Source organism: Syngnathoides biaculeatus, chromosome 4 (assembly GCF_019802595.1).
Source record: "Syngnathoides biaculeatus isolate LvHL_M chromosome 4, ASM1980259v1, whole genome shotgun sequence".
NCBI classification, from domain to species: Eukaryota; Metazoa; Chordata; class Actinopteri; order Syngnathiformes; family Syngnathidae; genus Syngnathoides; species Syngnathoides biaculeatus.
Window position 1 is genome coordinate 21085318 of NC_084643.1, and position 26962 is coordinate 21112279.

General features: G+C 39.9%; 1 long non-coding RNA gene across 2 annotated transcripts in view; it reads right to left on the reverse strand.

The window, feature by feature from the left end:
• Nucleotides 1-26962, reverse strand: part of LOC133499005 (uncharacterized) — a 62614-nt gene that overhangs the window by 23591 nt on the left and 12061 nt on the right. For both annotated transcript variants that reach the window (XR_009794512.1, XR_009794511.1), the window contains one exon: nucleotides 10460-10549. This is a non-coding gene — a long non-coding RNA (uncharacterized LOC133499005). The remainder of the gene's footprint in view (nucleotides 1-10459; nucleotides 10550-26962) is intronic.

The following is a 26962-nucleotide window of genomic DNA, read 5'->3' on the forward strand; positions in this document are numbered from 1 at the left end:
AATATAATACTATAAACAATATTTTCTGCGGAAAATAATCAATCACAGACATTCTTAGATTTTTGATTGAATGATAGAGATTGCAGAGGTGCAATTTACGCCATTAAGTGTACCACATTTCTCTCTGCCGAAGCTGTGGCGTGAAGCAGACAAGTCGTTTGAAATTTACAGAAATGTGTTACGCACTGGTGAATGACGACTCTAAATTGTGTGTCGGTGTGAATGTGAGTGTAAATGGTTGTTTGTTTATATATGTCCTGCAATTGGTTGGTGAAGATAGCTGGAATGGACTCCAGCACGCCCGCGACCCTAGTGAGGATAAGTGGTACAGAAAATTGATGGTGTATGCACTATGTCTACTGCAGAGCGAGTAGAAGCACATGAAGATCCTTCTGTTCGGCCATACTATGACGGTGCACTAACAAAAAATAATACATAGCCAGAGATAATTTTAGACATAACCCAAATTGTACGGAAACGTCGTTTGTAATCTGAGGTTCAGTACAGTATACAGTACAGTACAATATATTGATAGCTGTCAATGTGGCGGCCATCCCACCACAACATGGGTTGTAGTCAACCTAGTAGCCTGGGTAGTAGTAGCGCTTCATCCCCCCCAGGTATGTTTTCTGTCACCCACACCTTATGACACCCTGCAACATCAAGCTAATGTGGCCCGTCTCTTGTTCCCTGTATTCAAGAGGTAATGATGTTCAGCAGATTATTCTGATTTTACCCGTGACTTGCTAAAATTTGTACTGAACATTTAGTGTAGATTGTGGAAAACTTCACCCTTACGAGGAGGGCATATCAGGCCTTCAAGAAACAGATACATGTTTGTTTACCATAGAAAACGTACTTTAGAGTCACCCTCAACAAAGGTGATTAGAGCGCCTGTTAGGATGCACTTTGTCTGGTTACCCAGTGGACTAGGGATGTGTCTGTGAGCGATCCAGTTCTTAGAGCATATTGTTTCAAGTGAACCCTGGTAGCTTGATCCTGGTTGGGAGCTGATTTATTGTGTTTTTTGCCTTTTTTTTTTTTCAAGATTAGTGGTGGAAATGTGTGTCCATTCAATTTCCACATTGAGTGTCTGCAGAATGCATACAGATGCACACAGGTTGGTATCCATACTACATTCCACCAGGGCTCACTTCAATACGTGTTCCACACATGCATATCGGTTGGACAGCGAAGATGGAGAAGATACAATGCGCGCCCTTTGACTGTGGTCAAGACAAGGGGGGAACAATTCAGTACATTGTTCCCTAAAATGAGTTTTGATCTGGCTATAGCATCTTTCCTTTAAATTTCCTTTCCTTTGAATTATATATATTTTTGTCTCTACAACTAATACTGGTTCTCTACCAAATTTTCCATGGTGGAAACCATCAGGGTTACATTCATTGCAAAACCGTCCTTTAACCACTATTAACCTATTGCCAACAGCGCACACAATCTGTTAGAGTGAACAAACACAATTTCTCGCCAGCTATTTAGGATCTTGGTAAAAGATCGTAATCTTAGTAGATCACACGCAACTCAACCACCAACTGTGTGTGCAATCTGTTAGCGTGAACATGGAATTGATTGCCCACGATTTGGGATCCTCATAAATCAGCTCCTTCGCCGCTGAGGCAAGAGGAGTGACTGAGTTTGACCTTTGTTTAAGTGAGCATAGAATTAAACACCGAACTGTACTTTCAGCATTCATGTCTACACATTTAGTTAGTGTCACGTAAAGGCACATTACACAAATGTTGAAACCATGATGTCTCCATACAATATTTAAATAACATCAAGAAATATATTATGACAGGAAGGTGATAAGAATGTCTCTATCTTCATTTTAATGAGTACAACAAAATCGATGGTGCATTTTTCAAATGGTCCCAAAAGTATTAACTTTATTTAAGACACAGAAACACAGAATGTGTTCTAGCTTTACTTTATTTTCAAGCAATGTTATGATTAGGCCTCTGAGCATTCAGTAACTGCACTAAAATTCATGTTGCCAGTTGCAGTTGTGTTGTGAATTCAGAATCCTCCCTGCCATCCACTTTGTTAACTTATCTTTCATCTGATTTAAAATAAGAGCATTTTCTCTTCCTCTTTGAACACATTTGCCAAAAGTGAGCAATCGACATTAAAAGATGACTTGACCCTCCTTGTCTGATTTGTGACCAGTTTTTTCACAATGTACAGTGGCAAGCAAGCAAAAGGTTTTTCATTAAGATGTGCTTTATTCCTAATACCTGCTGGCGGTATGATATCCTTGCTTTCTAATTTGCATATAAATCTATTCTATTTTACTTACGTATATTGTAGAGGATTTATTTTGAGTGGTTCAGCATGCAGATTTAAACAGTTTGACTTCATTATAGTATTGCTTTCATCCAAGATGAGTCTCTCAAGCATGAAAACCCAAATGTAGAACTAAATAGCAGATTAAGCAAGTTGGCGTTGATATCACAAGCAGACATTTTTACATTTCACATGGAAATGAAATGCTGTTGTTCATGAATCTTTTCATGAGACTGAATAATGCGAGATGCTGAGGCGAATCAGAAATTCAAACCAAAGCACATTGTACACCATAATGTTGGCTATATGTCCTCAGAAGTTCATGAGCTGTTTTGAAATGTGGTTTCTAGAGATTCACCAAAAACATTTTCGACTGCAAAGAGCCTCATTGGTTAAACCTACTGCCACCACCTTTAAGGGTTACTTTGGGCTTTTCCGTGTGGAGATCACTGTTCACCCTTTGATTGTATGGGCACAGTAGCACCACACATTTGTACCTCATGATATATTATTGCCGTTTTATCAACTGTAATCTGTCACATTGTAATATGTCAGTGTCACGGTCCTGCCGGTCCAGCCCTGGCTGTGCGGGTTCCCGCGCGGCCGCACTGATTGGGAGGCGCACACCTGCGCCTCATGCTGGCTGATCGGCCCCGGTGTATATAGGACCCTGGGCACGACTGGTCCTTCGCCAGATCGTTGTGGCTCATGCCCCGTTCCTGCACTCCCGTATCTCTGATTGTGAACTCGTGTGTACAGACCTCCGCCTGTTCTCCGACCGACCCCGTAAGCCTGACTTCTTTGACACTCCTGCCTTCTCTGATCGATCTCCTGTGTACCGACTCCTGCCTGCCCGCGGACCTGCTCTCTACACCCAACGTCCTCACTACCGCTGCTGCACCTGACTGTCTGCCTGATCCCCGACCTTGGAAGAATAAAAATTTTTCACGAATTACCTCTACATCTCCCGAGTCCTACATTTGTGTCCAACCTCCGTATCGTTGGGTCGTGACAGTCAGTCGCAAATTATCCAGTTCTTAGAGCCTGTTGTTTGAAGTGAACGAAGTGATCCGGGTCCTGGTTGGGAAGCGATTTGTTGTTTTCTTATCGTTTTTTTTCACCATTATTAGAGTATAGCCACTTTTTAGTCATATTACTTGCACTGTATGTGGTTGTATTTTTTTTAAATATAGATTTTGTTTGTAATTTTTCTTGTTTTTATCCCGTTTTAAATGTTTTATCTATTTGTTTTCAAATGCTTTTAATCATGTAAAGCACATTGAGTTACCACATGTATGAAATCTTCTTTTTCTTTCGAGTTGTCCCGTTAGGGGTTGCCACGTGTCATCTTTTTCCATCTAACCCTATCTCATGTATCCTCCTCTCGAACACCCACTGTCCTCATGTCCTCCCTCACAACATCCATCAACCTTTTCTTTGGTCTTCTTCTCCCTCTTTTGCCTGGGAGCTCCATCCTCAGCACCCTTCTACCAACATACTCGCCTGTGAACATGTCCAAACCATCGAAGTCTGCTCTCTCTAACCTTGTCTCCAAAACATCCAACTTTGGCTGTATAAGTATGAAATGTGCTATACAAATAAATTTGGTTTGCTTTGCTTTGCTTATTAAGTCCACATGTGATTGGTCAAGATATATGACACAATTGTGTTTTCACACTCATACTCATATCATAATGTTGAATGTTCCCTCCCTGGGCTGTCTTAATTGCAATTTGTATTTTCTTTTGTAAAACTGTTTCAGATTTTTTTTGTGTGTTTTTTGAAATGTAAAAGTATTTCTGCTTTTGTAAATATAAATACAGTATATATTTATATATATTTGTAATTCTTTTTTCCTGAATTGTAAAAATGTTTCAGATTTTTTTGAATTGTTTTGCACTTCCAGGCTATTGTCGCGGATGCACTAATGGGCAAATAATTAAGTCATGTTTCAGGAAGTTAACCTGCTGTTAATCAATGTGCGCCTCTTACAACGTTTTCTGCTTCTGCAATAATTCAGTAACACAAAAATTTGCTGTTACACCTTTTTGACAGGTTTGTTTGTATTTTGCTGTATTTTTTACAGCACTCTGAGTATGTGAATTAATAAAGCAATATAAATAATGCATATTCAATATCATGTATTCTTTTCAATAAGTAAGCTTTTTCACAAGTAATTTGGTAATAAATGAATTGCAACAACAACAAAACATGTTCTAACTGCTGAGAGCAGATATGATGTTGCACCGTGCAGCATTTTTTAGTGGGGATTAAATCCTCAAATTTAAGATGAATATGCTGCTCAAGACAAGTCACGTAGTCTGAAGAAGATGATATGTCAATCACATGAGACAATCTACTTCACCAATGAGAAAGTGAGCGTGCAGTGGCGTTCCGATGCCTTTCACCTGTCAAAATTGTGCCTGAATTGCAGCCAACCTGGACATCGGTCATATGACTGTGCAAACAACATGATTCTGAACTTGCCGTTGCCAAATGCTAAACTGTACCATTTTTCCAAACACAAACAGGAAAAAAAAAAATCTCCCCTGGCCACTCGCTTCTTTCCTCATTCACCCTTCTCCCTCTCCACTGGGTGCAGGCGTTTTTGTGATGGAGAAGTCCATGCATTGAATTCAAGGGGTTTTTGGATGTTACTGTGCAGAACAAATACCCTATTCAGCTCAAGAACTCCATAGTTTTTACAATCCACGATAATTTTCACTAAACTGGGCCACAGTAATTCACATCACCTAGTGAGGACAAGGGAGGGATACAAATACAACATGGCTTTCATACCCATTTTGGGAACTTGAATATTTAATTATGCCATTTAGAATCACAAACGAACCCTCAGTTTCATTAATTATGTTTCAGTACATAATTAATTGATTTAAAAAATGCTTTGAATGATACTTTAATATTTTCCAGAAATCACAGAGCACGCCACTAGCGTGTTGGTGTTCTATCTAGCTGGATGTCAAAGCCAAGAAATGCCAATTCCACTCAACCTCAGTTCAGTTTCAAAGTGTGCTTCTTAGATTTCTTCTTGTGTCTTATTACATTTCTTCATCCAGTTTGCTTTATTGAGCTGAAATAACAAAGGCACATTGAAGAGAAACAATTTTAAATGAAAAGTTTCTTTGGCCTTGTCCCTTTCGGGGTCACCACAGCGTGTCATTGCAGATGAACGCACATATATGTTTGGCACAATTTTTACGCTGGATGCCCTTCCTGATGCAACCCTTCTCAGGGAGTGGAGGCCCCAGTGGGATACGAACCCACAACACCTGATTTACCAAACCAGTGCTCTAACCACTGAGCTACGGGGCCTCAGAAACAGTTTTAAATGAAGTGTAAAAAAAATTGAAGAAGCTCAGAGTCAACGCAGACATTAAACATACATATTATGTTACATGTTGTCATGAACCAGCGGCACAGGGGTGGACCCAAATGGAGGACTCCGAGACGAGAGCATGGTATTGAGCGTGGTTTTCTTCGAAGTCAGGGTCGTACACGATATAGCAGTCCAACAAGGCAGAGGCACAAATGCTAGACTAAACGTAAGATCCAAACAACGTGAAACAAGGTCCGACAACTATGGAACAAACTAAGAAACGTGACAAGACGTGGACAAATTAGAAGGGCACAGATTCGCTGTGACAAGGATAGCGCTGCACTAGACTTATGCACATTAGTGGAGAATCCAACGTGCAGTAAATGCAACGCAACGAACTGGCGAATGCCAGTGACAAATTCCAAACCTAAATACCTAGTCAATTAGAGTGCCGAATGTGAAAAAGCTGTGACAGGTGTCAGAGTTGGCATTGGCCAGAGCAGTGGCCCAGCCACGCCCCTCACGGTCGCGGTCAGGCCTTGCTCATGACGCATTTGTAATAGCCAGTCATGGGTGGGCCGTGAAAGGATAAGAGAGGATATAAAGATTAAAAACCAAAGTGACACATTTAAAGTATTGTCATCTTGTAAAGAACAAACTGAACGGAATATGATTTTTTTTTTCTTGGAGCATAACACATAATGAATGGACTTTTACCCCAACCTGTACTGTATGTATCTATGTGAAGGAGAAATGTTGTACATTATTTCACATTATGTTTTTTTCCCTCTTATTATTTCATGATTAATTACATCATGTTTAATATGTATTAGTTTTAACTTGTGTTAATAGTACTCAGGAAATCCCGCAGCAATGATAAACCATGCTATCCTGACTGGGAAATTCACTCAATTCACCAGCACTATATACTATTATAACCCCCTCCTCCCCCCCAAAAAAAAACAAAAACAAAAAAACCTCAGATACATTCTCAACTGACCTACACTGTAATAGAAACTGTCTTTTTTCAAAAGGCTGTTGAAGAAAAGACAAATGTTTGACAATACATATGGCATCTGATGTGTGTTGAAATCATCTTTGAGTTACTCTACCGTTGAGTGGCTAGATAATGACCTAGTAATAATTACTGAATATTATTACTGATTATTGCAAAAGACCTGCATGGTTAAAATGTTGATCATGGTGGACCATAGGCTCAGTAGGCACTGGAGGTGGTGGAGACATGTCCCCTTCTGATTCATTATGAACAAAATCCGCCCCCCTCTCTGTTGCAACCCAAAGCAATAGGAAAAGGTAAAACAGGACTAATATTTCATTCATGCTGGTGTGGACATTGAGCCCATGTAACCCAGATTTGTTATTTTTGTTCAATGTAATTTTTAAGATTCTTATTATCCATGTAATGTGACATTTTCTGTTAAGTGTTGTCCCCTCATGTACAATGAATGCACTGCAGTGCGTCGCGTTTGGAAAGGCAGACAATTTTCCATGACATTCCTTTAGAGAAAACACCTCTAAAAAACAATTTGATCATGGAAAATTAATTTTGTTAGATGGAAAGAGATTATGTTGAATCCTGTGATGCTTTGAGCCTGGGAGAAGGAAATATTTTCGGAGAATATTGGGTTGAGTGCTGTTATGTGTGCATTCAGCACTCTTGAATTGAAGATTTAAGAAGAGTCAAATAGTATGAGGGGCCGTTAGAGACATTATTTATAATTAGCTGTCACACGCAGAAACACATGAGTGAATGACTCTCATGAAGCACATCAGGTAAAGAAGTCATAAACATGTCACTTGGGTTCACGCGTGCATTTCAATCATCCCAAAAATGGTCAAACGTGATCCGTTGAAAAAGTAAAACTCATATTACTGAGATGGCCTAAACACAAAAATACCAGCAGAGAAACCTTTCCGGACATGCAAATAAGACTAATGTCAAGATAAACAAATTGAGGTCGGGTATGCTCTTACATCAATGAAAAATGTTGCATGGACGTCACATAACTCAGCAGACACTGAAGCCTGCTTTTATAGTAACTGTTCTTGAACTGTACGTAATTTTACTCACCGTGTGAGTTCGCCTCTTTCATCCTTGCCGGTGTCTACATCCTGCCCCAACCTAGCATGAACGCAGTACTACAAACACTCAGAGAACAAGTAAATGAAAACACCCAAACTCTCCCCTCATTACTCTCTGAGGTTTTTACAGAGCTAAATTCAACCCCGAACTCCCTAAATACAAGCAACATGTCGACTATCCGACCAGGTAAAAAAACTCTTTAGACCGCTGCTATACCACAGTAAATGACACATACTGTGCCATTCCCCACTCTGTCCTAGGTTCCTCTGACCATTGTTTAATCGACTTAACATCTACATACAGGCAATAACTCAAGTGTGCAATTTTTATCTTTGGTAAAATCAGTGAAAAAAATGGACCAGCAAGGCAAAATTCGAACTTCAAAGTTGTTTTGATGGCACAGACTGGAGTGTCGTTGAAAATTCAGCGACCAGTCTCGACGACTATACGGATGCGCTTACATCATATGTGAGTTTCTGTGAGGAAGTGTCTGTAAGAATAAAAACATTTTGCACATTCAATAACAGCAAGCCATGGTTTACTGGGAAACTTAAGCAACTGTGCCAGGCTAAAGAGCTCACATATCATAGTGGGGATAGGGCTCTGTACATACAATTGCACTAGAAACCAAATTAACATCACAAAGAGGGATTATGCAGCAAAAAATGGAATAACAGTTTGGCACCAATGACTCCAATCAGTTTGGCACCCATTCCGATCACTAATTAATTACAAGCGATAATTCCCCCCAGTGGACAATTATAGTGGGCTAGCCGACAACCCGGACTGCTTTTTCTGCATATTTGAATAGGAGGTTTTCGCTCCACACACACATTAAGTCGCACCGCCGAGCACTTCATCATCTTCACAAAGATGTTCAGCAGGTCCCCGGAAATATGCAAAGTACCAAACTGGTTCAAATGCTTTACCATCATCCCAGTTCCTCAGAAACCTGCTGTCTTGGGTCTGAATGACTACAGATCTGTTGCCTTGACATCTGTGGCCATGAAGTCCTTTGAACACATTGTGATGGACCACCTCAAGAGCATCACAGGTGCCCGGCTGGACCCACTGCAGTTTGCCGAGCTAGCAAACAGGTCTGCAGATGATGCAGTTAAAATAGGTCTCCACTTTATCCTTGAACACTTCGACAGCGTGGGAACCTATCAAAGATCCTGTACGAGAATAATGTTCATGGACTTCAGCTCTGCATTCAACACCACCATCCACAAAGACCTCTCCTACAATCTTCTCCAGCTCAGTGTCTCACCTGCCATCTGCCAGTAAATCTAGAACTTTCTGACAGGCAGGAGAAAGTAGGTGAGTCTGTGGAACACCACCTCATCCATATGCACCATTAGAACTAGGGCAATCTCCTGTAGTATCCTCTCCCCACTGCTCTTCTCGCTCAACATGAACGACTGCACCTTTAAGCAAGATAACACCACTGTCATTGGGCTCATCAAAAATGGTGACGAGTCTGCTAATTGACGTGAAGAGTAGTGGCTGGAGCTTTGGTGTGGCCAACATAACCTGAAGCTGAACACCTCAGAGACTGTAGAGATAATTCTGGACTTCAGGAGACATCCTTCACCACGGCTGCCCAACACACTGTCCAAGTGCTTTGCGTCAACTGTCAAGACCTTCAACTTCCTGGGAATTACAGTCTGACAGGATCTGAAATTGGAGAAAAACATAAACTCCATCCTCAAAAAAGCCCAGCAAAGGATGTACTTCCTGTGGTTTCTGAGGAAGCACAGTCTACCATGGGATCTTCTGAGACAGTTCTACACCGTGGTCATCGAATCAGTACATCAGAGTCTGGTTTGGTGCAGCCACAAAAAAGTACAAACTCAGACTGCAACAGACAATCAAAACTGCTGAACGGATTAAGATCACCACCCTATCCAATCTTGAGGACTTGCACACCATCCAAACTTGGACAAGAGGAGGCAGGATCCTTTCGGACCCTCCACATCCTGGCCACCAGCTCTTCGGCACCGACGGCTGGAGATAAATTCCTTGTGTATTGTTACATACTTGGCCATTAAATCAGATTTTGATTCCAGCTCCTTCCCTCGGGTAGGCACTTCTGAACAATGCTAACAAAAACTAGATGTCATCCCAACAGTTTCTCTCTTCCACTAAGCTAACGTAGGGCAGCATGCTGCCAATTTTCTGCCTTGAGATTGTTGTCAAATTCTGCTGGCCCAATTAGTACGAGATGCTATAGATTATTCATGCACTCATTGTTGGAGTCTGATTTCTCTGGACCTTCTGTACATCTGAAGTTCACCAATACTATCCTCTCTTACCTGAGTAGCATTTGCGCCATTCTACTGAGTATCTGCAATATTTGCATTGAGATGGCCCCAGGCTATTGCATGTTTAGTCACTTCGAAGTGGATTGACTCCTTGAAGTCTTGTCACACTTTGCACAATGGTCATTGCACTGGACTATCTCTCTGATGGGCATTATAACTGCTATAAATGCTAGAAGACTGCATCGTTTGCACAACTGTGAGTTTAAAAAAAGTTCTGTCAATTGACTCTCTGTCTGCTATCGTACTGAACATGTATGTCATACTAGGGCGTCTCCGACTACCGGAGACAAATTTCTTGTGTGTTTTTTACATACTTGACCAATTCAGCTGATTCTGATTCTATTCTCTGGATTTTTGTCTTGTCTAACTGCTGCTTCTTTCCTTCCTTACCTGCTTGGTGAGGTTGCCAGGTGTTGATAAGTGAAGTGAGGCTGTCGCTGTTGCTCTAGTGGATTCTGCATCGATCGACCAGAACAGGACCTGATGATATGAAGCATCTGTTACACTTCATATCATTAAATGGGTACTCGTGCTGTTTAACCCATTTGTGGGCAGCGTCCCATTTTTGGGACATCAGGATTTTCATTTATTATATCCTTCAGTATATCAAAATGTTTAAATGTTTTAATCTGAAGCCATAATTTAGTATCAGGAGACGATCATTCATCGGTCAAAGTTAGCACGGAGTTATTTCCCTTTACTTCCAGACCCAACATGGCTGCCTCAAGTACACATGGAGTCTTTTCCAAGAGAAGAATGTGAGAAATGTCAGTATGCAACCAAGTTTGTCTTCAAAATGCTAATCCATCAGTATTATTAATGTGTAAGTGTCGTTCTAGAATAAGAATTAATTAATAAACATATCTCTAGGATGTACTATTTCACAAAACTGGTGACATACCCATCCCAGTTTTTTGACGCTGCCCACGAGAGGGTACATCTTTTTTGCCCTTTGTTTTATGCGTTAAACGAAAAAGAAGTGTTATTTCCTTGATTGTGGCCTGTTAGGAGACTTTTATCTCAATAAGGCAAAAAATTGCCACCCTTCCCATGAATGGGTTAAGCTAACATTTTGCAGAATTTAGAGTATTTATCAAATCATGTGATGAGTGTTGCTCAGGCGGCAATCACTGCACATTAGTCATCCTCGAAGGGGGATCCCTCTGTCGGTTTTCCCTTGAATGAATGTATTCCTTTTCCCCTTGTTTGTGGGAGTTTTTCTTTGCCTGGGTGGGGGGTTTAAACCAAGGGATGTCAATGCGCTTTGTGAATTGTAGGTGTGAACTCCCTTTAAGACTCTTTGCTGATAAGGCCTATATAAATAAATTTGATGATGCATGTTTGGCGGCAAGGTGGAGGAACTGGTTAAAGCGTTGGCCTCACAATTCTGAGCACTGGGCTTCAAATCCTGGCCCCGCCTCAATGGAGATTGTTTGTGCTCCCTGTGTCTGCGTGGCTTTTCTCTGGGCACTTCTTTTTCCTCCCACATCGCAAAAACATACATCAATTGGACACTCTAAATTGCCCCTAAGTGCGATTGTGAATCCGACTGTTGTCTCTCTCCGTGCGCCCTGCCTCCTCGATGACCGCTCGGATTGGCTTCAGCACTCCTGTGACCCTCGTGAGTATAAGCGACTGTGAAACTAGATGGATGGATGTACACATTTACACAGTTCACAATTTAATACAGTTTTTGCAGACTGCCCAGAGTGTTTCTAACACCCCGATGCATTCTTTAAGAGTGTCATCTTTGTGTTGTCAGTGTGAGAGCAAGAGCATCGTTTTTTGAGAAAACAGGCAAACTCTGCTTGATGCACAGTTGTTGTGCTGCTTTGAAGTCAGAGCTCAAAGCTCCTGACAGTGCTGATGAGCACCTGAATTATTTATCCTGGAGGGCAATACAATATGCTCTTACATGATTGTATTTATGTTTTGTTTTTTGTTTTTTTTAAAGAAGGGAGGTAACACATGAAACCACGGTTCGTTCTGATCATTGTTATTTAATGGAAAAGCAAAAAGTTTCGTTGATCAGATCTGTACAAGCTGTTTACCCCCCAGATCTTTAGCCATGATAAAGTTTGATGGGAAAGTACTCAAATTTTAACAACCCCACAGTTGAATGCGTCTGAGCTGACGCAATTGATCATTTTTACCAAGCTCTGTGACCACATAAAACACTAGTATCTCAGAACATTTTCATCCAGTGAAATGAAGGGAAATACCTTTTCGCTGTTCCAGCCCACCCCCCAAAAAACCCCCACAAATGTTGGTAGTTTTTTTAAATTACATTATACACGAAATATCACTTAATAATGCTGCATTGCACTTTATAAAAACACAAAGTAACTAAACAATTTTTGGTTGTAATCACCTTTGTCACTTGAGGGTAGTGTAACACAGATAAAAGGTCACCCTTGTGAGGATAAGCGGCTTGGAAAATGCTATGGGATATACATGGAACTGGTCAAAACACGGACGGACATGACAGTTTTGATTGTATACTCACAAGCCGATTGATTTATTTTAAATAACAGCAACAAAGAAAACTGTGCCGTCAAAGTTATCCTGACTGCTGGTGAGGTGAAAGGAGCTTACATAACCCTACAATAATTTCTCTATGCATTCACAGATCATCTGATGCTTTTCATACTGTATATAAACACTGTACTGTGATACCAATATTAATTTCAAACATCACTCTCATTCTCTCTGTAGCACTGCTGAAACAGACCATGTCGTCTGAACGTCGCCCGGTGAGGAAATGATATTCTTGGGCACAAAGATGGGCCATAGATCAATACCCCCACCCAGTGCATGTCCTTCGATGAATCAGCGGCAGCTCTCTGCAATGTATTTCTTAGCCCAGCGTGGGCATTTGTAATGGTGATGAACTACATGGACACAATGCTCTTTTGAGTCATCAGCCACAGGGAGATAAAGGCCCACTGCAAGAGTCCCACCCTGCATGATGGTGGGATATAGTGTATTTATCTTCTACTTATCCCTCCTGTTTGATGTACCACAATCACACAAATGGAATGTGGGTGTTTATAGGTGCTTCGCCAACCTACGATGTCCCCATATTTTTTCATTCCAGGAAGAGCCCTATGTTCTGTAACTACCCTTACAACACTCATAATCCAACAAAAGGTACTTTGTACCCATTGATTTGGCAGCAAAGCTTTTTCAGAACCTGTGCAATAGTCACAAAAATGTTGCTAAAAACATGCCACAAAAAATGGGAAAGCGAAACCGCAAACGGTTACCAGCAGAAACGCATATCTGCCTTAAAATACAAATTTTATTTCTTTCCTTAATTTTAACTACGCGTATATCTGAACCTTGAGTTTGAAATAAATAATTGAGTTAGATAACCTCTAAGTTTGGGAACAAAAAAAATACTTTTTTGAGAAAGAGAGAGTGAGAAAGAGAGAGAGAAAGAGTTCCCCTGTGGTTGCAACAAACCTGATCCGTCTTGCAAATGACTAATAGAAGAGCCTCATGATGTATGTAATTTAAGTCACATATTAGATTTGACTGCAGTATGATCAAGGCCCTTATTTGAGAAATAGATCTTGTAATGCATCTTTTACATATTTCCATGGATCAAAAAATACCTTTCAAACTCCATCTATCTATCACTTCCTTTTTCAAACAGACTTTCATCAGTTTGGCTACAGGGCAATGGTAAAACTTTGATCTCTCTGAGCTTGATAAACTAAAGATGCAGTTTAGAGATGCTTTCACCATGGCAACAGTTTTCACAACGACGGTGTCTGAATAATCAATGCAAAACTAGAAATGCTGGTAACAAAATGAACTGATTGATGAAATCACATTTATTAACATCCAAACACAATGCAAATCTGGGCTTTTTTTGTTAGTGGTCCAATAGATATTAATGATTAATAAAATATGAATGCCCTGGGCTTTGTCTTTTTCTACATACTTTCAAAGTTTCTGCAACTTTTGAGAGATAATTTGGCCCTCTCGTTGCGATACGTAAATCACAGTACAAGACAGATTTGGTGTTGAACAATTGCACTACATCAAACTACTTGCTGTATCTCGCACAGATAGTGGTAACACTACATATGTATTCCGATACCGCTGTATCCCATCTTTTTACCATCACTAAGGTTTATCTTGTCAAATACAACAATGTCAGGAAGGCATTACCAGAAAATCTGTCAAGGCGCTTGGATACAACTGTCACAATGTCGACAACAGGTTGTTGTCAAACAATGAAGCACCATAAGTATGTTAGGACAAAAGAACAAAAAGAGGAAAAAAACATTTCTGGAAGAGGGCGCTTTGGACTGTCCATTTAAGGATTGCGTTTGGTACATTTATTTACTTTTAATATGATACAGTTCACAAGCAGGCAAGCAAACGATATGTACCATAGCAAGTTAGTGTTAGCACAAACATTTAGACATAAATATGTTAGAGTTCATCATCCTCGAAAGGTTTGGTAAGCATTGCTTTATTTGGTATGTTGATAACGGCAAGCACAATAGGTGATGCACTGGTAACATTACGCAGCCCTATTGGTTGACTTTTTGAAATAAAATCTAAAGTCCTTTACTTTGCATTTTCCCCTCGATGGGCTAATTGAGGGCCACATCGACGGTCGTGGATTATGTCACAATAGAAAAAATGTATAGCAATAGCTAAACGAGGAATGTTGGGGCTGAAATCCTTTAGTCTGATACAGGCATGTGTGAACTTCCCTGGCTCAGGTTTCAAGGAGAATCACTTTACAGAGCAGATTAACAAGGTAGAATAGGACACACAGAAGTACTCTTCGGAAGAGTCCAAGTTCAGTTTTTTGCTACTTGTGGGCATTTTAATTTGTGTGTTTTGGATCATATCCCACTTATTTCTGTTCAAAAGATATGAATCTGTGCATCATGAGTATAAACAGAATATCTGTGTTTCATTATACTAAGCCATTTAAAGAACATCATAATTGATAATTGTTACGTTCGTTCTGCATTGTGCACATTAGGAATAAGTGTGTATGTGCGTGTTTTTGTATAGTGTTAAAATATGGAGATGGTACATTTGAAGATTGAATGATTGGTAGATTTCCACATTTAGTCATTTATTAATGCAGACATGCATGTTTATAACAGATCTAAGTTTACACTTTAATATTCACATTGATAGGGTGACGTAGTATTCTCTTTCGCTGTGAAACTCTCAAAAGCAGGCCATGCCTGCCTGAGCTCACGCTCTGGATAGCCTGCTGGGCATGTCTTGGGCTCTGATTTTTTTTAGTTCTCATTTTTTTTCTCACAAAACTGGAAACAGCCACCATAGGCAACGGAGAGATTACGCATCCACATTCCACAGCCATGATTTCTTCAGCACTCTGCTGGCACCATACACTGGTATCACACAATTAGGATGTGCTACATCTGTACCTCAAGGAGCCAGTGATCGACAAGCATAAAGTGGACACACATTTCAGTAGTCAACGTGACAACTGTAACTCTTGGGAGCTCTCAGAATGGATGGATGGATGTTTTTACTTTATAAAACTTCAGGTAACTATTTATTTAGATTTGCAGTTAACATTATTGACCTTGTGTACTTGCTACTGTTTGTGAACTTAAAACTATTAGTCCTACTACTACTACTACTCCTACTAATAATGATCTATGACAATATCGGGCAGCACAGTGGATTAGCTGGAAAAGCGGTGGCCTCACACTTCTGAGGTTCCGGGTTCGATCCCGGACCCGCCTATGTCAATTTACATGTTCTTTCTATGTCTGTGTGGGTTTTCTCTGGTCACTCTGGTTTCTTCCCACATCCCAAAAACATGCACCATTGGACATTAAAAATTACCCTCAGCTGTGATCGCGACTCTGACTTTTGTCTATCTCTATGTGCCATGCGATTGGCTGGCAACCAGTTCAGGGTGTACCCCGCCTCCTGCCTGTTGACAGCTGGAATGGGCCCCAGCACTCCCGTGACCCTTGTGAGGATAAGCGGATAAGAAAATGGAGGGGGATGACAATATCGAATACCAAATTCACTGTAAAAATCTTCTACAAGTTTATTTATTTATTTATCTTGTTCGTTTGTTTTACTTTGTGAGTCATGCTGCTGAGCCTCGGCGCTCCAAGTTAAAAAAAAAAAAAAAAAAGATTATTTTATAAGATTGAAAAAAAATCTTTAACATGGGAGTGTGGAATTTTGTTCCCTATTAGCAGAAGATGAAACACAGCGAGAGATGAAATGTCCGACAAGAAATGAATCTCTCCCAGTTTTGATTGGTGCCTATTGAAAAGGAAAAGTAACAGAGGCCAGTCTAGGCCAGGCCAGGCCAAGCGAGGCTGGGGCAGAGCGGGGCCAGGACGTTTCAAAACCTTCTAATGGAAAAGCGGCATTTGTCTCCCAGCTGCCCTGTGTATGAATGGATATATGAAATTTGGAATGGTTTGAATCAGTGGAGAAATGTTGGAGGCAATAATTCAAATATGCCCTAATACGGGAGTTTTCTTGGTGACAAATCTGGAAGATTTTGGAGGAAAAATTTGACCTTTTGGTGCGTGGAAATTCATGGAACGTTGAAAATTGATCGGAAGGTTAACTGAAACGGCGTAACTTTTTTTTCATCAGGCTTCCTGAATGTCCTGGATCACCAACTCCATACACCAGTTGACTATGACGTTCATTCATGAATAAGTTCCATCGACACACTCTAGGCTTTGTTTTGGGACCAGCAATAACAACATAGGTTGTATTAAAAACTCAATATACAGGTTGTTGCTCGTGTTTTGACGGTATAAAAACCAAGCAACTACTCAGTAGAACTGCCTTGATCCTTTTTCTCCATCCCGTAGTACCCCTTTGTGTCCTTTCTCAACTTGTTCTACTGGTTAGTTGTTGCATGTCCTCAACAGGTGTTCATCCCCATGTCCATAAAAAAGAACACAATTTGACTTCTGTAACGTTATTTGTAGTCAAATATCTAGACCCGGGTGTCAAACTAATTTTTGTCACAGGCCACATTTTAGCTACGGTATGACTGCGAAACCATCAAAATCTTTAATTGCCTCATCATATTTACATACAAAATTTATGGAGTATCTTTGGAATCAGAAATCAAGAGTAATGGATTTTTCAACCATTGTTCATATTTGGTCACACAAAAATCCTTATAATATCTCAAAGTTATCATACATGATATTTGACAATTTAACATTTTGATACAGACCTTCGCAGGAATCATGGAAGTTGACAGATGATTTGCCTTCGTGAGGCCTCATAAAATCACGGGGCGGGCCGGATCTGGCACCCAGGCCTTGATTTTGACACCAGTCGTCTAACTCTTATTCTGCTGTAGTTTGCATCCTTTTTCCGCTTGACCATTCTGTCATTGTGTCTGTCCTCTAAAATCCTTTTCTGTCTGACTGCATTTTCAACAAACAGTAAGTAAAACATCAAAAAATAAGCGGTGGGAGTATTTCAAACTCCCCTGTTGCACAGCAAAATAATTCCTGCACAAAGGGATACAGATCCCCCATTCTTCTATATGGCTATGCAGCTGAACTGGACAGGTTTAAAGAAAGAAACAAAGAAAAAAATATATTTCCAGTTGCATTGAACACTTTTCAGATAGAAAAAAACTGCAGCAGGAATAATTTATTGTTTATTTATTGGGGTTTTGTCCTTCAGTCGCAAACCTCAAATTCAAAGAGGGATTAAACATGCAAGGATAATCTTCAGACGTAGGCCAAATAAAGAACTTGTATTCATATTGCACATGCATGCACCCACTCATGCAGTTACACTCAATGCACCTCTGCAGTGCCAGTCCTAACTCGAACGGGACCATGAGCAAGACTCCCAATTAGCATGTGCTCCAAACCCCATTTTTCCAAGATTATATTTTGATGTCAATACATTTGAACCGTAAACACAAGGCAATAATGAAACTTGCCATCATTAATTGTCCAGAACAACTTGGATGCTTCTTATCTTGCATTTTTTTTAGGGGGTTAAGTCAAAATAGTTTGTATGGGTTAAATAAAGGTTGTCCAAATCCATTTTCTTAGCAGCATACCCTAAAACGAACATTTTACCCAGGTTTCTTGATAAACAGTATCCACATCAAACCTATGAACTAAATGCCAGTGTTTTTGGAACTGCACCTCTCGAATGTTTTCTGCTGTGCAAAGGTTTATGAACTCTGACTTCTTCATGAGTTATTGCATTGAGAGACAACAATCAGGTTGTTTAATAACTCAAGTTCCCCTACCCTTCATGGGTGGGCTTGTTTGGGGGAGTGTAAACATACTGCTGCCATCATAATATAGTGTCGATCAAAACACACAAACAAAGTTAATAAAGCACACAAAATGCTTTTTGAAATGAAGTGAAGAGATGTTGGTGACAGCACCAGGTGCACATGGCTACACTATTTGAACAAAATCATTTTGCCTCTTTTTCAATGCACCCACAGGGAAGCAAAACAAAGCTTATTTATTTATATTACACATTTCATATACAGGGTAACTCAATGTGCTATACATAATTAAAACAATTTAAAGGCAAAGAAAAAACAGCTTATTAATATTTTAAACAAAGAAAGAGAGCGATAGAGAGAGAGCGAGATAGAGAGAGAGATAGAGAGAGAGAAACTAGAATCAAACAGCGTAAAGTTCAGGAAATATGTAAAAGTGTAAATGTTCTAAAACGCATGAGAATTTTTTTTAACTTGGACCTAAAAACATTCACACCTAGGGGTGACGTCTCCTGTGTTGGCTACTTTTTCCATTTATATGCAGCGTAATAGCCAAATGCTGCTTCATCATGCTTCACCATAGGAAGGGAAGCTATTGTCAGAACTTACGTTGCGAGTTGGACTCAGATTCAGAGACAAGAGGAAGAGTAGCCTGTGAATTAATGTTTGTGTGGGAAAAGGCATTCCGAGGGCTCTATCTGGGGTTGGTTGGGTTCCAGAGAGGAAACGTCTGGCAGGGTAAGAGTTCAGGATGGCTGTGAGCAACGGGAGGTGAGCGCACGTTTTCAGGGAGCAAAGGTAAGGTGGCAGGCTGGGGACAAGTAGCAAAAACATCTTCGAGAGCCACTTACAAAGTGTCGTGAAAGCAAAAATTCCGGAAGATGACAACACTATGAACTCGGCGTAGAGCATTGATAGTCGGGGGTGTCCCATAGCGTCTCAAGAGTAGTCAGGAATGATGAAGATGATGAGATGGAGCTACTTGATTTCAACACGCCAAACCAGCGAAGTAGTCATGATCCACCAAAACACAAGAGTTGGACTGAAGGTGCTGAGACAACAGCCCAGAGAGTTATTTTATTTGTGTTTGCTGGGGTTAAGGTCAGTGGTCTTTTAAGGCCAATCAAGTCATTTCACACCAAATCATCCATCCATGTGTTTAGGACAACATTTTGTCCATTTGTTCAGTCATTCAAGAAATTTCTTGAATGGTAATAATTAAGAATCAAGTAAACCTGGGGCCTGACCCCTTCATTATTATGCACAGCACAAAATAAATCCATTCAGGTAAGACTTCCTCCACAGAGAGAATCGGGCCATGGTCAGGCGAGTGATGGAAAAACTACATATTAGTTGGCTTCAAAGTGGATGCCACAAAACCTTGACTGGATGATAGTGGTCTTTTGTACAGGCGCCTGATGTGTCTTTGGGGAAGAAAAAAGGTGATAAAATGGCCAAGGCTGAGTAAACATATCTTGATAATGTGCCTTTGCTGAGGGCTTAGAAAGAAGGCCCAAGAAATGAGTCCCGATAGGAAAAACAAATACAACATCCCTTGACTAACTGGAGTGTGCACCATCATAAACTGTTGTGCCGTGTGCATAATCAGTTGTTTTGCTGCGATGTCGTAATTTGTCATCAAACGCTTATTGATTTTACACAGAACGGTGATGGAGTTCTTTTCAGATTTCTGTCTTGATTAAGAATGCTATATAATTACACTGACTTTTATTACCCCATCCTACTTCAACAAAAAAAGTTGAGATAAATCATTTTCTTTTGTTTTGTATTGAAGAATGGTCAAATGTTACCATTCAACACCAAACATACAGTAGATGGTGTTTTTGGATGCATTTTTCTGTGTCAAGGAAAAATGCGGCAGCTATTAGATTTGTGATTGGACAAAAGAGGAGGCAAAACATCCGCCTTAGACAGTGGACCAATGGTTTGGAAACAATAATTTCAAGCTTACAGCAATGCGTTAAGCACAGGGTCAATGATCGGTATGCAGTGCGAAAAGAAGCACAACATAGAACCTGTTCATCCACACCAAGACATTTCACAAACTGAAAATAGCATGTAAATAGAAAAAAAACATTATAAAACATCATGATCATTATTTATGGTAATTTTGTACTGTATTGTATGTTTTGCGTGGTAAAAAAGTACAATACAATAATATTGTACTATTGAAGCCATGAAAAAGAGTGCTTCAATACAATGAATAATCAGCTGGAATGGATACCCCCCGATTAGTCTCTTAAATCAAGGTTCCACTGTATAACCAAAATGTTGTTCATATCTTTCAATGTATAATTGTTGTTCAGTATGAAACAGAAATGTTTAAAGAGTAGAGCAGACTTTGCTCGAGTCCACGGCAGTCAGAAAACCAAGTTGGTGTTGACACTAAACTGTCATCATGGGTGTTGAGCTGAGTGGTTAGTGCTAGTGTTTATAACCCTGGAAACTGTTAATGACTTTGCTAAAGTGAGTTTGTTCCCCGGCGAGTAGCCTGCTGGAATAACACTGTGTTTATGTTTGGCTTTTTCAAAGGGTACGAATGCCTTTCATAATTTAAATGTATGGAAATTCAGTTTTAATAATTTTGTTTAAAAATAGAAAACAATAATGCTGTTACTTCTTAATTATGTCATTGATCACATGCTCCAGTATTTCTCTCTCTCTTTCTCTTTGTTATGTATTTTTCTCAATACATTTTTTAGACTTGTGTTTTTTTGCATTTGGCTGCATACACTTAAAAGTTTCACATAAATTGTTCAAAATGAATTTAGATGATTGAAGAATATGAATTCACTTTTGTTTGAACTTAATATATGTTTTCATGTTACTGTAAGATTCCAGTTAAAATCGAACCTGAAAGTACTTGCAACTTCATTTCAAATGTTTTAAGTAGGACTACACACAGAAATGTAGGGCCTACAGTCTGGCAGATAAAACATTGCAGGGGGTGTATCAAAGAACATTATATTATTGAAATGTGAAATGACTTGCTTGCAACGCAATTGTGAAAGATTGTTGCCATGACGAAGCACATGAACATGCCTGAAAGACAGCTGACCCACGCAACAGCGCTTTGCTACACATTTAAAAGACCAATGGAGTCCCCCATGGCTGAATTCACTCCTGATTTTTTTTTTAATGCTCCTGATCCTCAAGATCAAATTGACCTCACAGTTGGTAATTTTATTTATTGATTATTATTATTTTTTTACTTGACAATATCCTCTAGGAATCGGAAGCTTTCAACAAGTGAGTGAATTTAGATAAATTGAAAGGATAGAAAATGCATCCTCCCAAAGGCTCTTGATAGAAGATCAATCTTTCTTGCTCTCGAGCAACTGCCAGGGAAAAAAGACCTTGGTAAAAAACAGGAGAATTTCCCATTTTATGTTTGCACCTTCCTATTTCCTGACATGCAAGTTAATGGCAATGACACATTCACCGAGACATCTGACGGAATGCTGTTAGAAGATGTAAAATGACATCAGCGCTATGATATATTAGTTTCCCTTGCTCAAATACTACATTTTTCACTCTGGAAATAATACAGCCATTTCATCAGTAACATTAAAGACCATACTGAATTTCATTGTGAAATTCAATTAGTTTCACTGATGTGTTTTTTAAACTTTGCAATATTGTCACTGGTTTGATGTAACGGTATGTCAAAAGCGTGTCTTTTTAAAACTCTCATGACTAGAAAAACTGGCAACCCTGAGCGTGCCAATATTTTTTTTTAACACGACTTCACATATTATATATTCATAAATGTGTCAGAGACGCGGCACAAACTCAATTCTGTCCAACTGAATGACTGTCATTCTCAATAAATATCCATCAGAATACAAAGAAACTTTTCAACACCAAGCATAAAAAGGATACAGACCTTCCTTTCTACTTGACCTATCAGCCAAACGGGACAAAACGAACAACAACAACAACAAAAATGTGCCACGTCGTTTCCTCCCTATAGACCGTATGATTGTGCCATAGATCTCAAGCCAGGTACACCACTGCCTAGCAGTCCACTATTTAACATCTCACAGGGGGAACAAAAAGTCATGGAGGAGTACATCTCAGACAGTGGCTGCAGCCATCATTCGACCATGTCTTCATCAGTCTTCTTTGTGGACTAGAGAAAAGAAGCTTCGACCTTGTGTGGACTACAGAGATCTTAACAGCATTACTGTGAAAGTAAGTACTCATTGGCTCTCATTGACTCTATTTTCACTCCACTACCATACAGCATCTATTTTTACCAAGCTGGACCTCCGCCAAGCATCTGGACTTCTTTGGGAGGGTGCCGAATGGAGGATGAACTTCAATGCTCATCGTGATCACTCTGATTACCTAGTCCTGCCATTGGGCCTAATGAATGCTCCTGCCGTCTTCCAGGGTCTGATCAATGATGTCCTGCGGGACAAGATAGGTGTGTTTGTGTTAATCTACCTAGATGACATTCTCATCTTCTCCAGTTCCCATACAGAAAACGAGCTTCATATGGATGCATTAATTGGAGACTCGAAATTTCCCTGCGGTGGGATTGTGAATGCGACTGTTGTCATGTTTCCATGTGCCCTAAGATTGGCTGGCAACCAGTTCTGGGTGTACCTGGCCTCCTGCCCGGTGACAGCTGGGATTGACTCCAGCACTCACTGACCCTTGTGAGGATAAGTGGCTAAGAAAATGGATGGATGAACGGATAAATACATCATAGACAGTAGGTTTTCACATTATTTTCAGTTACAATGTAAATATTATTTTCAAATTTGTTTACGTTGTTAACACTTTATTGTTATTTCTTCTTAATTCATGATATGACCAGGACATTATTGGATCTTGCCAAGAAATACCTCTTCTCTGTGGGTCAGGCCAAAGTGACATGATAAATTGATTTGAACAAGTCTTTATTTTATTATCAAATTCAGAAATGAAAACCACCATTGCTACTGCGATTGACAAGACCATCATTATACAGTAATACATTTTTCCAAAAATGAAGTTAAATCAATAAGTCAGTGACCTACTGAGATGGATGGCTTATCTTTTTACAATTCCATAGTAAAATAAACATTTGTTCTTCATCAATTCACCATATCATTTAGGTCTGGGCTACAGAAAAGAGGTATTTGCTGGCTACAGTACAGCTAAGTTTGTGTTGATCATACTATAGAGTAATTAACTTCTTGTGTTTAGTGAATGGTGGCATGGTGGGCGACTTGTTAGAGCATCTGTCTCACAGTTCTGAGGACCGGGTTTCAGATCCTGGCCGCGCCTGTGTGGAGTTTGGAAGTTCTCCTCGTCGCTGCTTGGATTTTCTTTGAGCAACCGTTTGTATTTGCCCTATGAATTTTGGAGGAGACGCAATGATTTGCTGCTGCAATCAGAGGACTTAATTTGCAATTATAAATGCATTTTTTGCCTTCAACTTAGCATGCAGAAAAAGAGGGAAAAGTTACTTAAACAAGGAATACTGGATCTCTCTCTCTCTCTCTCTCTCTCTCTCTCTCTTGCTCTCTCTCTCTCACTCTCTTGCTCTCTCTCTTAATCTTCAAACTGATAAACCTTAATTGTTATTAGCAAATAATCCTGAACATAGAATTTTATGGCTGCAACAAATTACAAAAACGCTGGGGCAGAGTTATGTTTACCAGTGTGTTACATCACCTTTTCTTTTCACAAAATTCGATAAATATTTGGGAACTGAGGACACAAATAGTTGATGCTTCGTAGGTAGAATTCTTTCCCATACTCGCTTGATGTAAAACGTCAGCTGTTGAACAGACCTGGGTCTCCGTTGTTGTGTTTTAGGCTTCATAATATGCCACACATTTTCAATGGAAGACAGATCAAGACTGCAGGCAGGCCATGCTAGAAGCTGTACTCTTTTACTGTGAAGCCACTCTGTTTCTAACACATGGAGAATGTGGTTTAGCATTGTCTTGCTTAAACAAGCAGGGTGTCCATAAACGATGTATGGCACCAAATGACTTCACCCACGTTACCAATGCCATTGGTACGAAGACACCCCCATTACAGCACAGATGCTGGCTTTTGAACTTTGCATCCATAACAGTTGGAATGGTTCTTTTCCTCTTTGGCCCGGAGGACACGACGTTCACAAGTTCCCCAAAAAACATGTAGGACCATGCAACACTTTTCCACTTTGCGTCAGTCCATCTTAGATGACCCTGGGTCTTGGGAAGCTGGCAGCATTTCTGGGTGTTAATAAATGGCGTTTGATTTGCAGAATAAAGTTTTAAATTACACTCACGGATGTAGCATTGAATTGTATGTACTGACACTGTTTTCTGAAGTGTTCCTGAGCCCATGTGGTGATATTCTTTAGAAAGTGATGTTGGGTTTTGATGCATTGGCACCTGAGGGATCGAAGGTCACTGCCATTCAATTTTGCTTTTTCGGCTTTGCCTGTTACATACAGTGTTTCCTCCAGATTCTCTGAACCTTTTGATGAAATTATTGACTGTAGATGATGAAACCCCTAATTTCCTGCAATTGTACGTTGAGGAACATTGTCCTTAAACTGTTCAGCTATTTTCTCACACACTTGTTCACACACAAAGAGGTGAACCTCACCACATCCTTACTTGTGAATGACAGAAATTCTGGAAGACTCCTTTTATGCCCAACCATGGCACCCACCTGTTCCCAATTAGCATGTTCACCTGTGGGATGTTCCAAACAGGTGTTTGAGGACCATTCCTTAAATTTATGTCTTTTTTGGAATTTTTTGCAGCAATAAAATTCTGCATTAATGATTATTTGCAAAAAAAACAAAAACAAAAAAAAAAACAAATAATGTTTCTCTATTTTTCTTGTTTAACAATGTTCCAATTACATTGGAACTGGGGTTGTATATTTCTCTCTTTACTGATGCAAGAAACACCTTTAGCCTTAAAACATATTGGTTTCTTTGTATGATCCTCTCATGTCACTGTCTGACTCAATCTAGTCTACACCTTTAAGCTTTGGAAATCCCACATGAGTCCAAATAGTGCGAAAAAAGAGGTTGACATTTTAAACAGATTGTCACCTAATCTCTCTGGGTAAGGGCAGCATGTGATGGGTGAACTTAGAACTTTGTGAGAGATAGGTTTGAAATGTCACAAGTGATGAAAAACAAAACAACTGTTCCCCGATAAAGGAAAATATCTCTACATGTGCTTGATGCACAATCTCTGGCCAACAGAACATCAAATGCATTTTATTTAAGCCTCCTGGTCAGCACTGCTGGCTGGTTTTATACATATTGACCTTGTGCACCTCTACACATTGACAACATAAGCTACATCTTCAGACAAAAGGTAACACTTAGCTGCATACATGTAGTATTGTTAATTTTATAAAGGTTTATAAATGTACCTTTCTTGCAGCTCTCCTACTGGCTGTAGAGTTCTCAGCATTATGTTCCGTTGTGATATGACGCATCTTTTGTTCTTAAAGCATAATAAATCAGCTGGAATCCGATTTCCACTAAACTACTAGAATGCCTAGCCATTAATTTCCAGGGCACTTATCCTCACACACAAGGGTCACAGGAGTGCTGTAGCCTATCCCAACATTGGGCAAAATGCAGACGAAACCCTGAACTGGTTGCCAGTCAGTCCCAAAATGCCATCATTGAGCAGATATCAATCCAATGCTGCCCACACCAAAGTCAGGGATGTGTACCACTACACCATCAGTGACTTGTGGGGTATGACAATGCAATTTTAACAAAAGCAAAACTAGAACCATGTTTTGGTATACTATGCTACATTATACCACACCATATTATACATTGCTGCTTGCTAATACTAGTAATTAGTAATACACTTTTGATTCATTGGGCCAATTATAATTATCGTGAAAACAACTAGCAACCAGTTCAGGGTGCCCTCTTTCTCTCACCTCAAGTCAGCCAGCATAGTTCTTTACTTCACCCTCAACAATGAACAATGCCATAGAAAATGAATTAATGGATCATTTGGGGTCAAATGGATGACTTTTTTTTCCCTTCTGAGGCAACATCACCAGATCGTAGTGTCTAACATGAAATGTTCTCATTTCGCTGAACACTCTGGCAGGGAGACTGATGAAGCTGGCTGGTTTGCACAGGGATGAGAAACCTGCGGTGTTAAAAGCAGGGACAAACAACCCATCCAAATGTGTGCCACTGTGGCTGATATTTGCTGCAGTCATACATTGAGCTCCTGGCAATGCCTGAAGAAATAAAACCTTCACAGAGTCTGATCCAATTTGTGGAGGCCATGGTATCAACTTTGGAATTCACTAAAAAGACAATAGTTTTGCAATTGACATTCTGCAAAGGGCTGTTTGAGATCACAGGTAGCAATGCCTATGGGGGATTGATAGTGTTTTCTTCTTGGAGAACATGAGACACACACTTCTGGCAATCAATCAATCAATCAATCAATCAATCAATCAATCAATCAATCAATCAATCAATCAATCAATCAATCATCAATCAATCAATCAATCAATCAATCAATCAATCAATCAATCAATCAATTAATTATCATACTTAAATACAGTGATTCACTTGCCACCCAGCTGAAGTCTTTGAACCTCTAGGACACTCAATACCAACT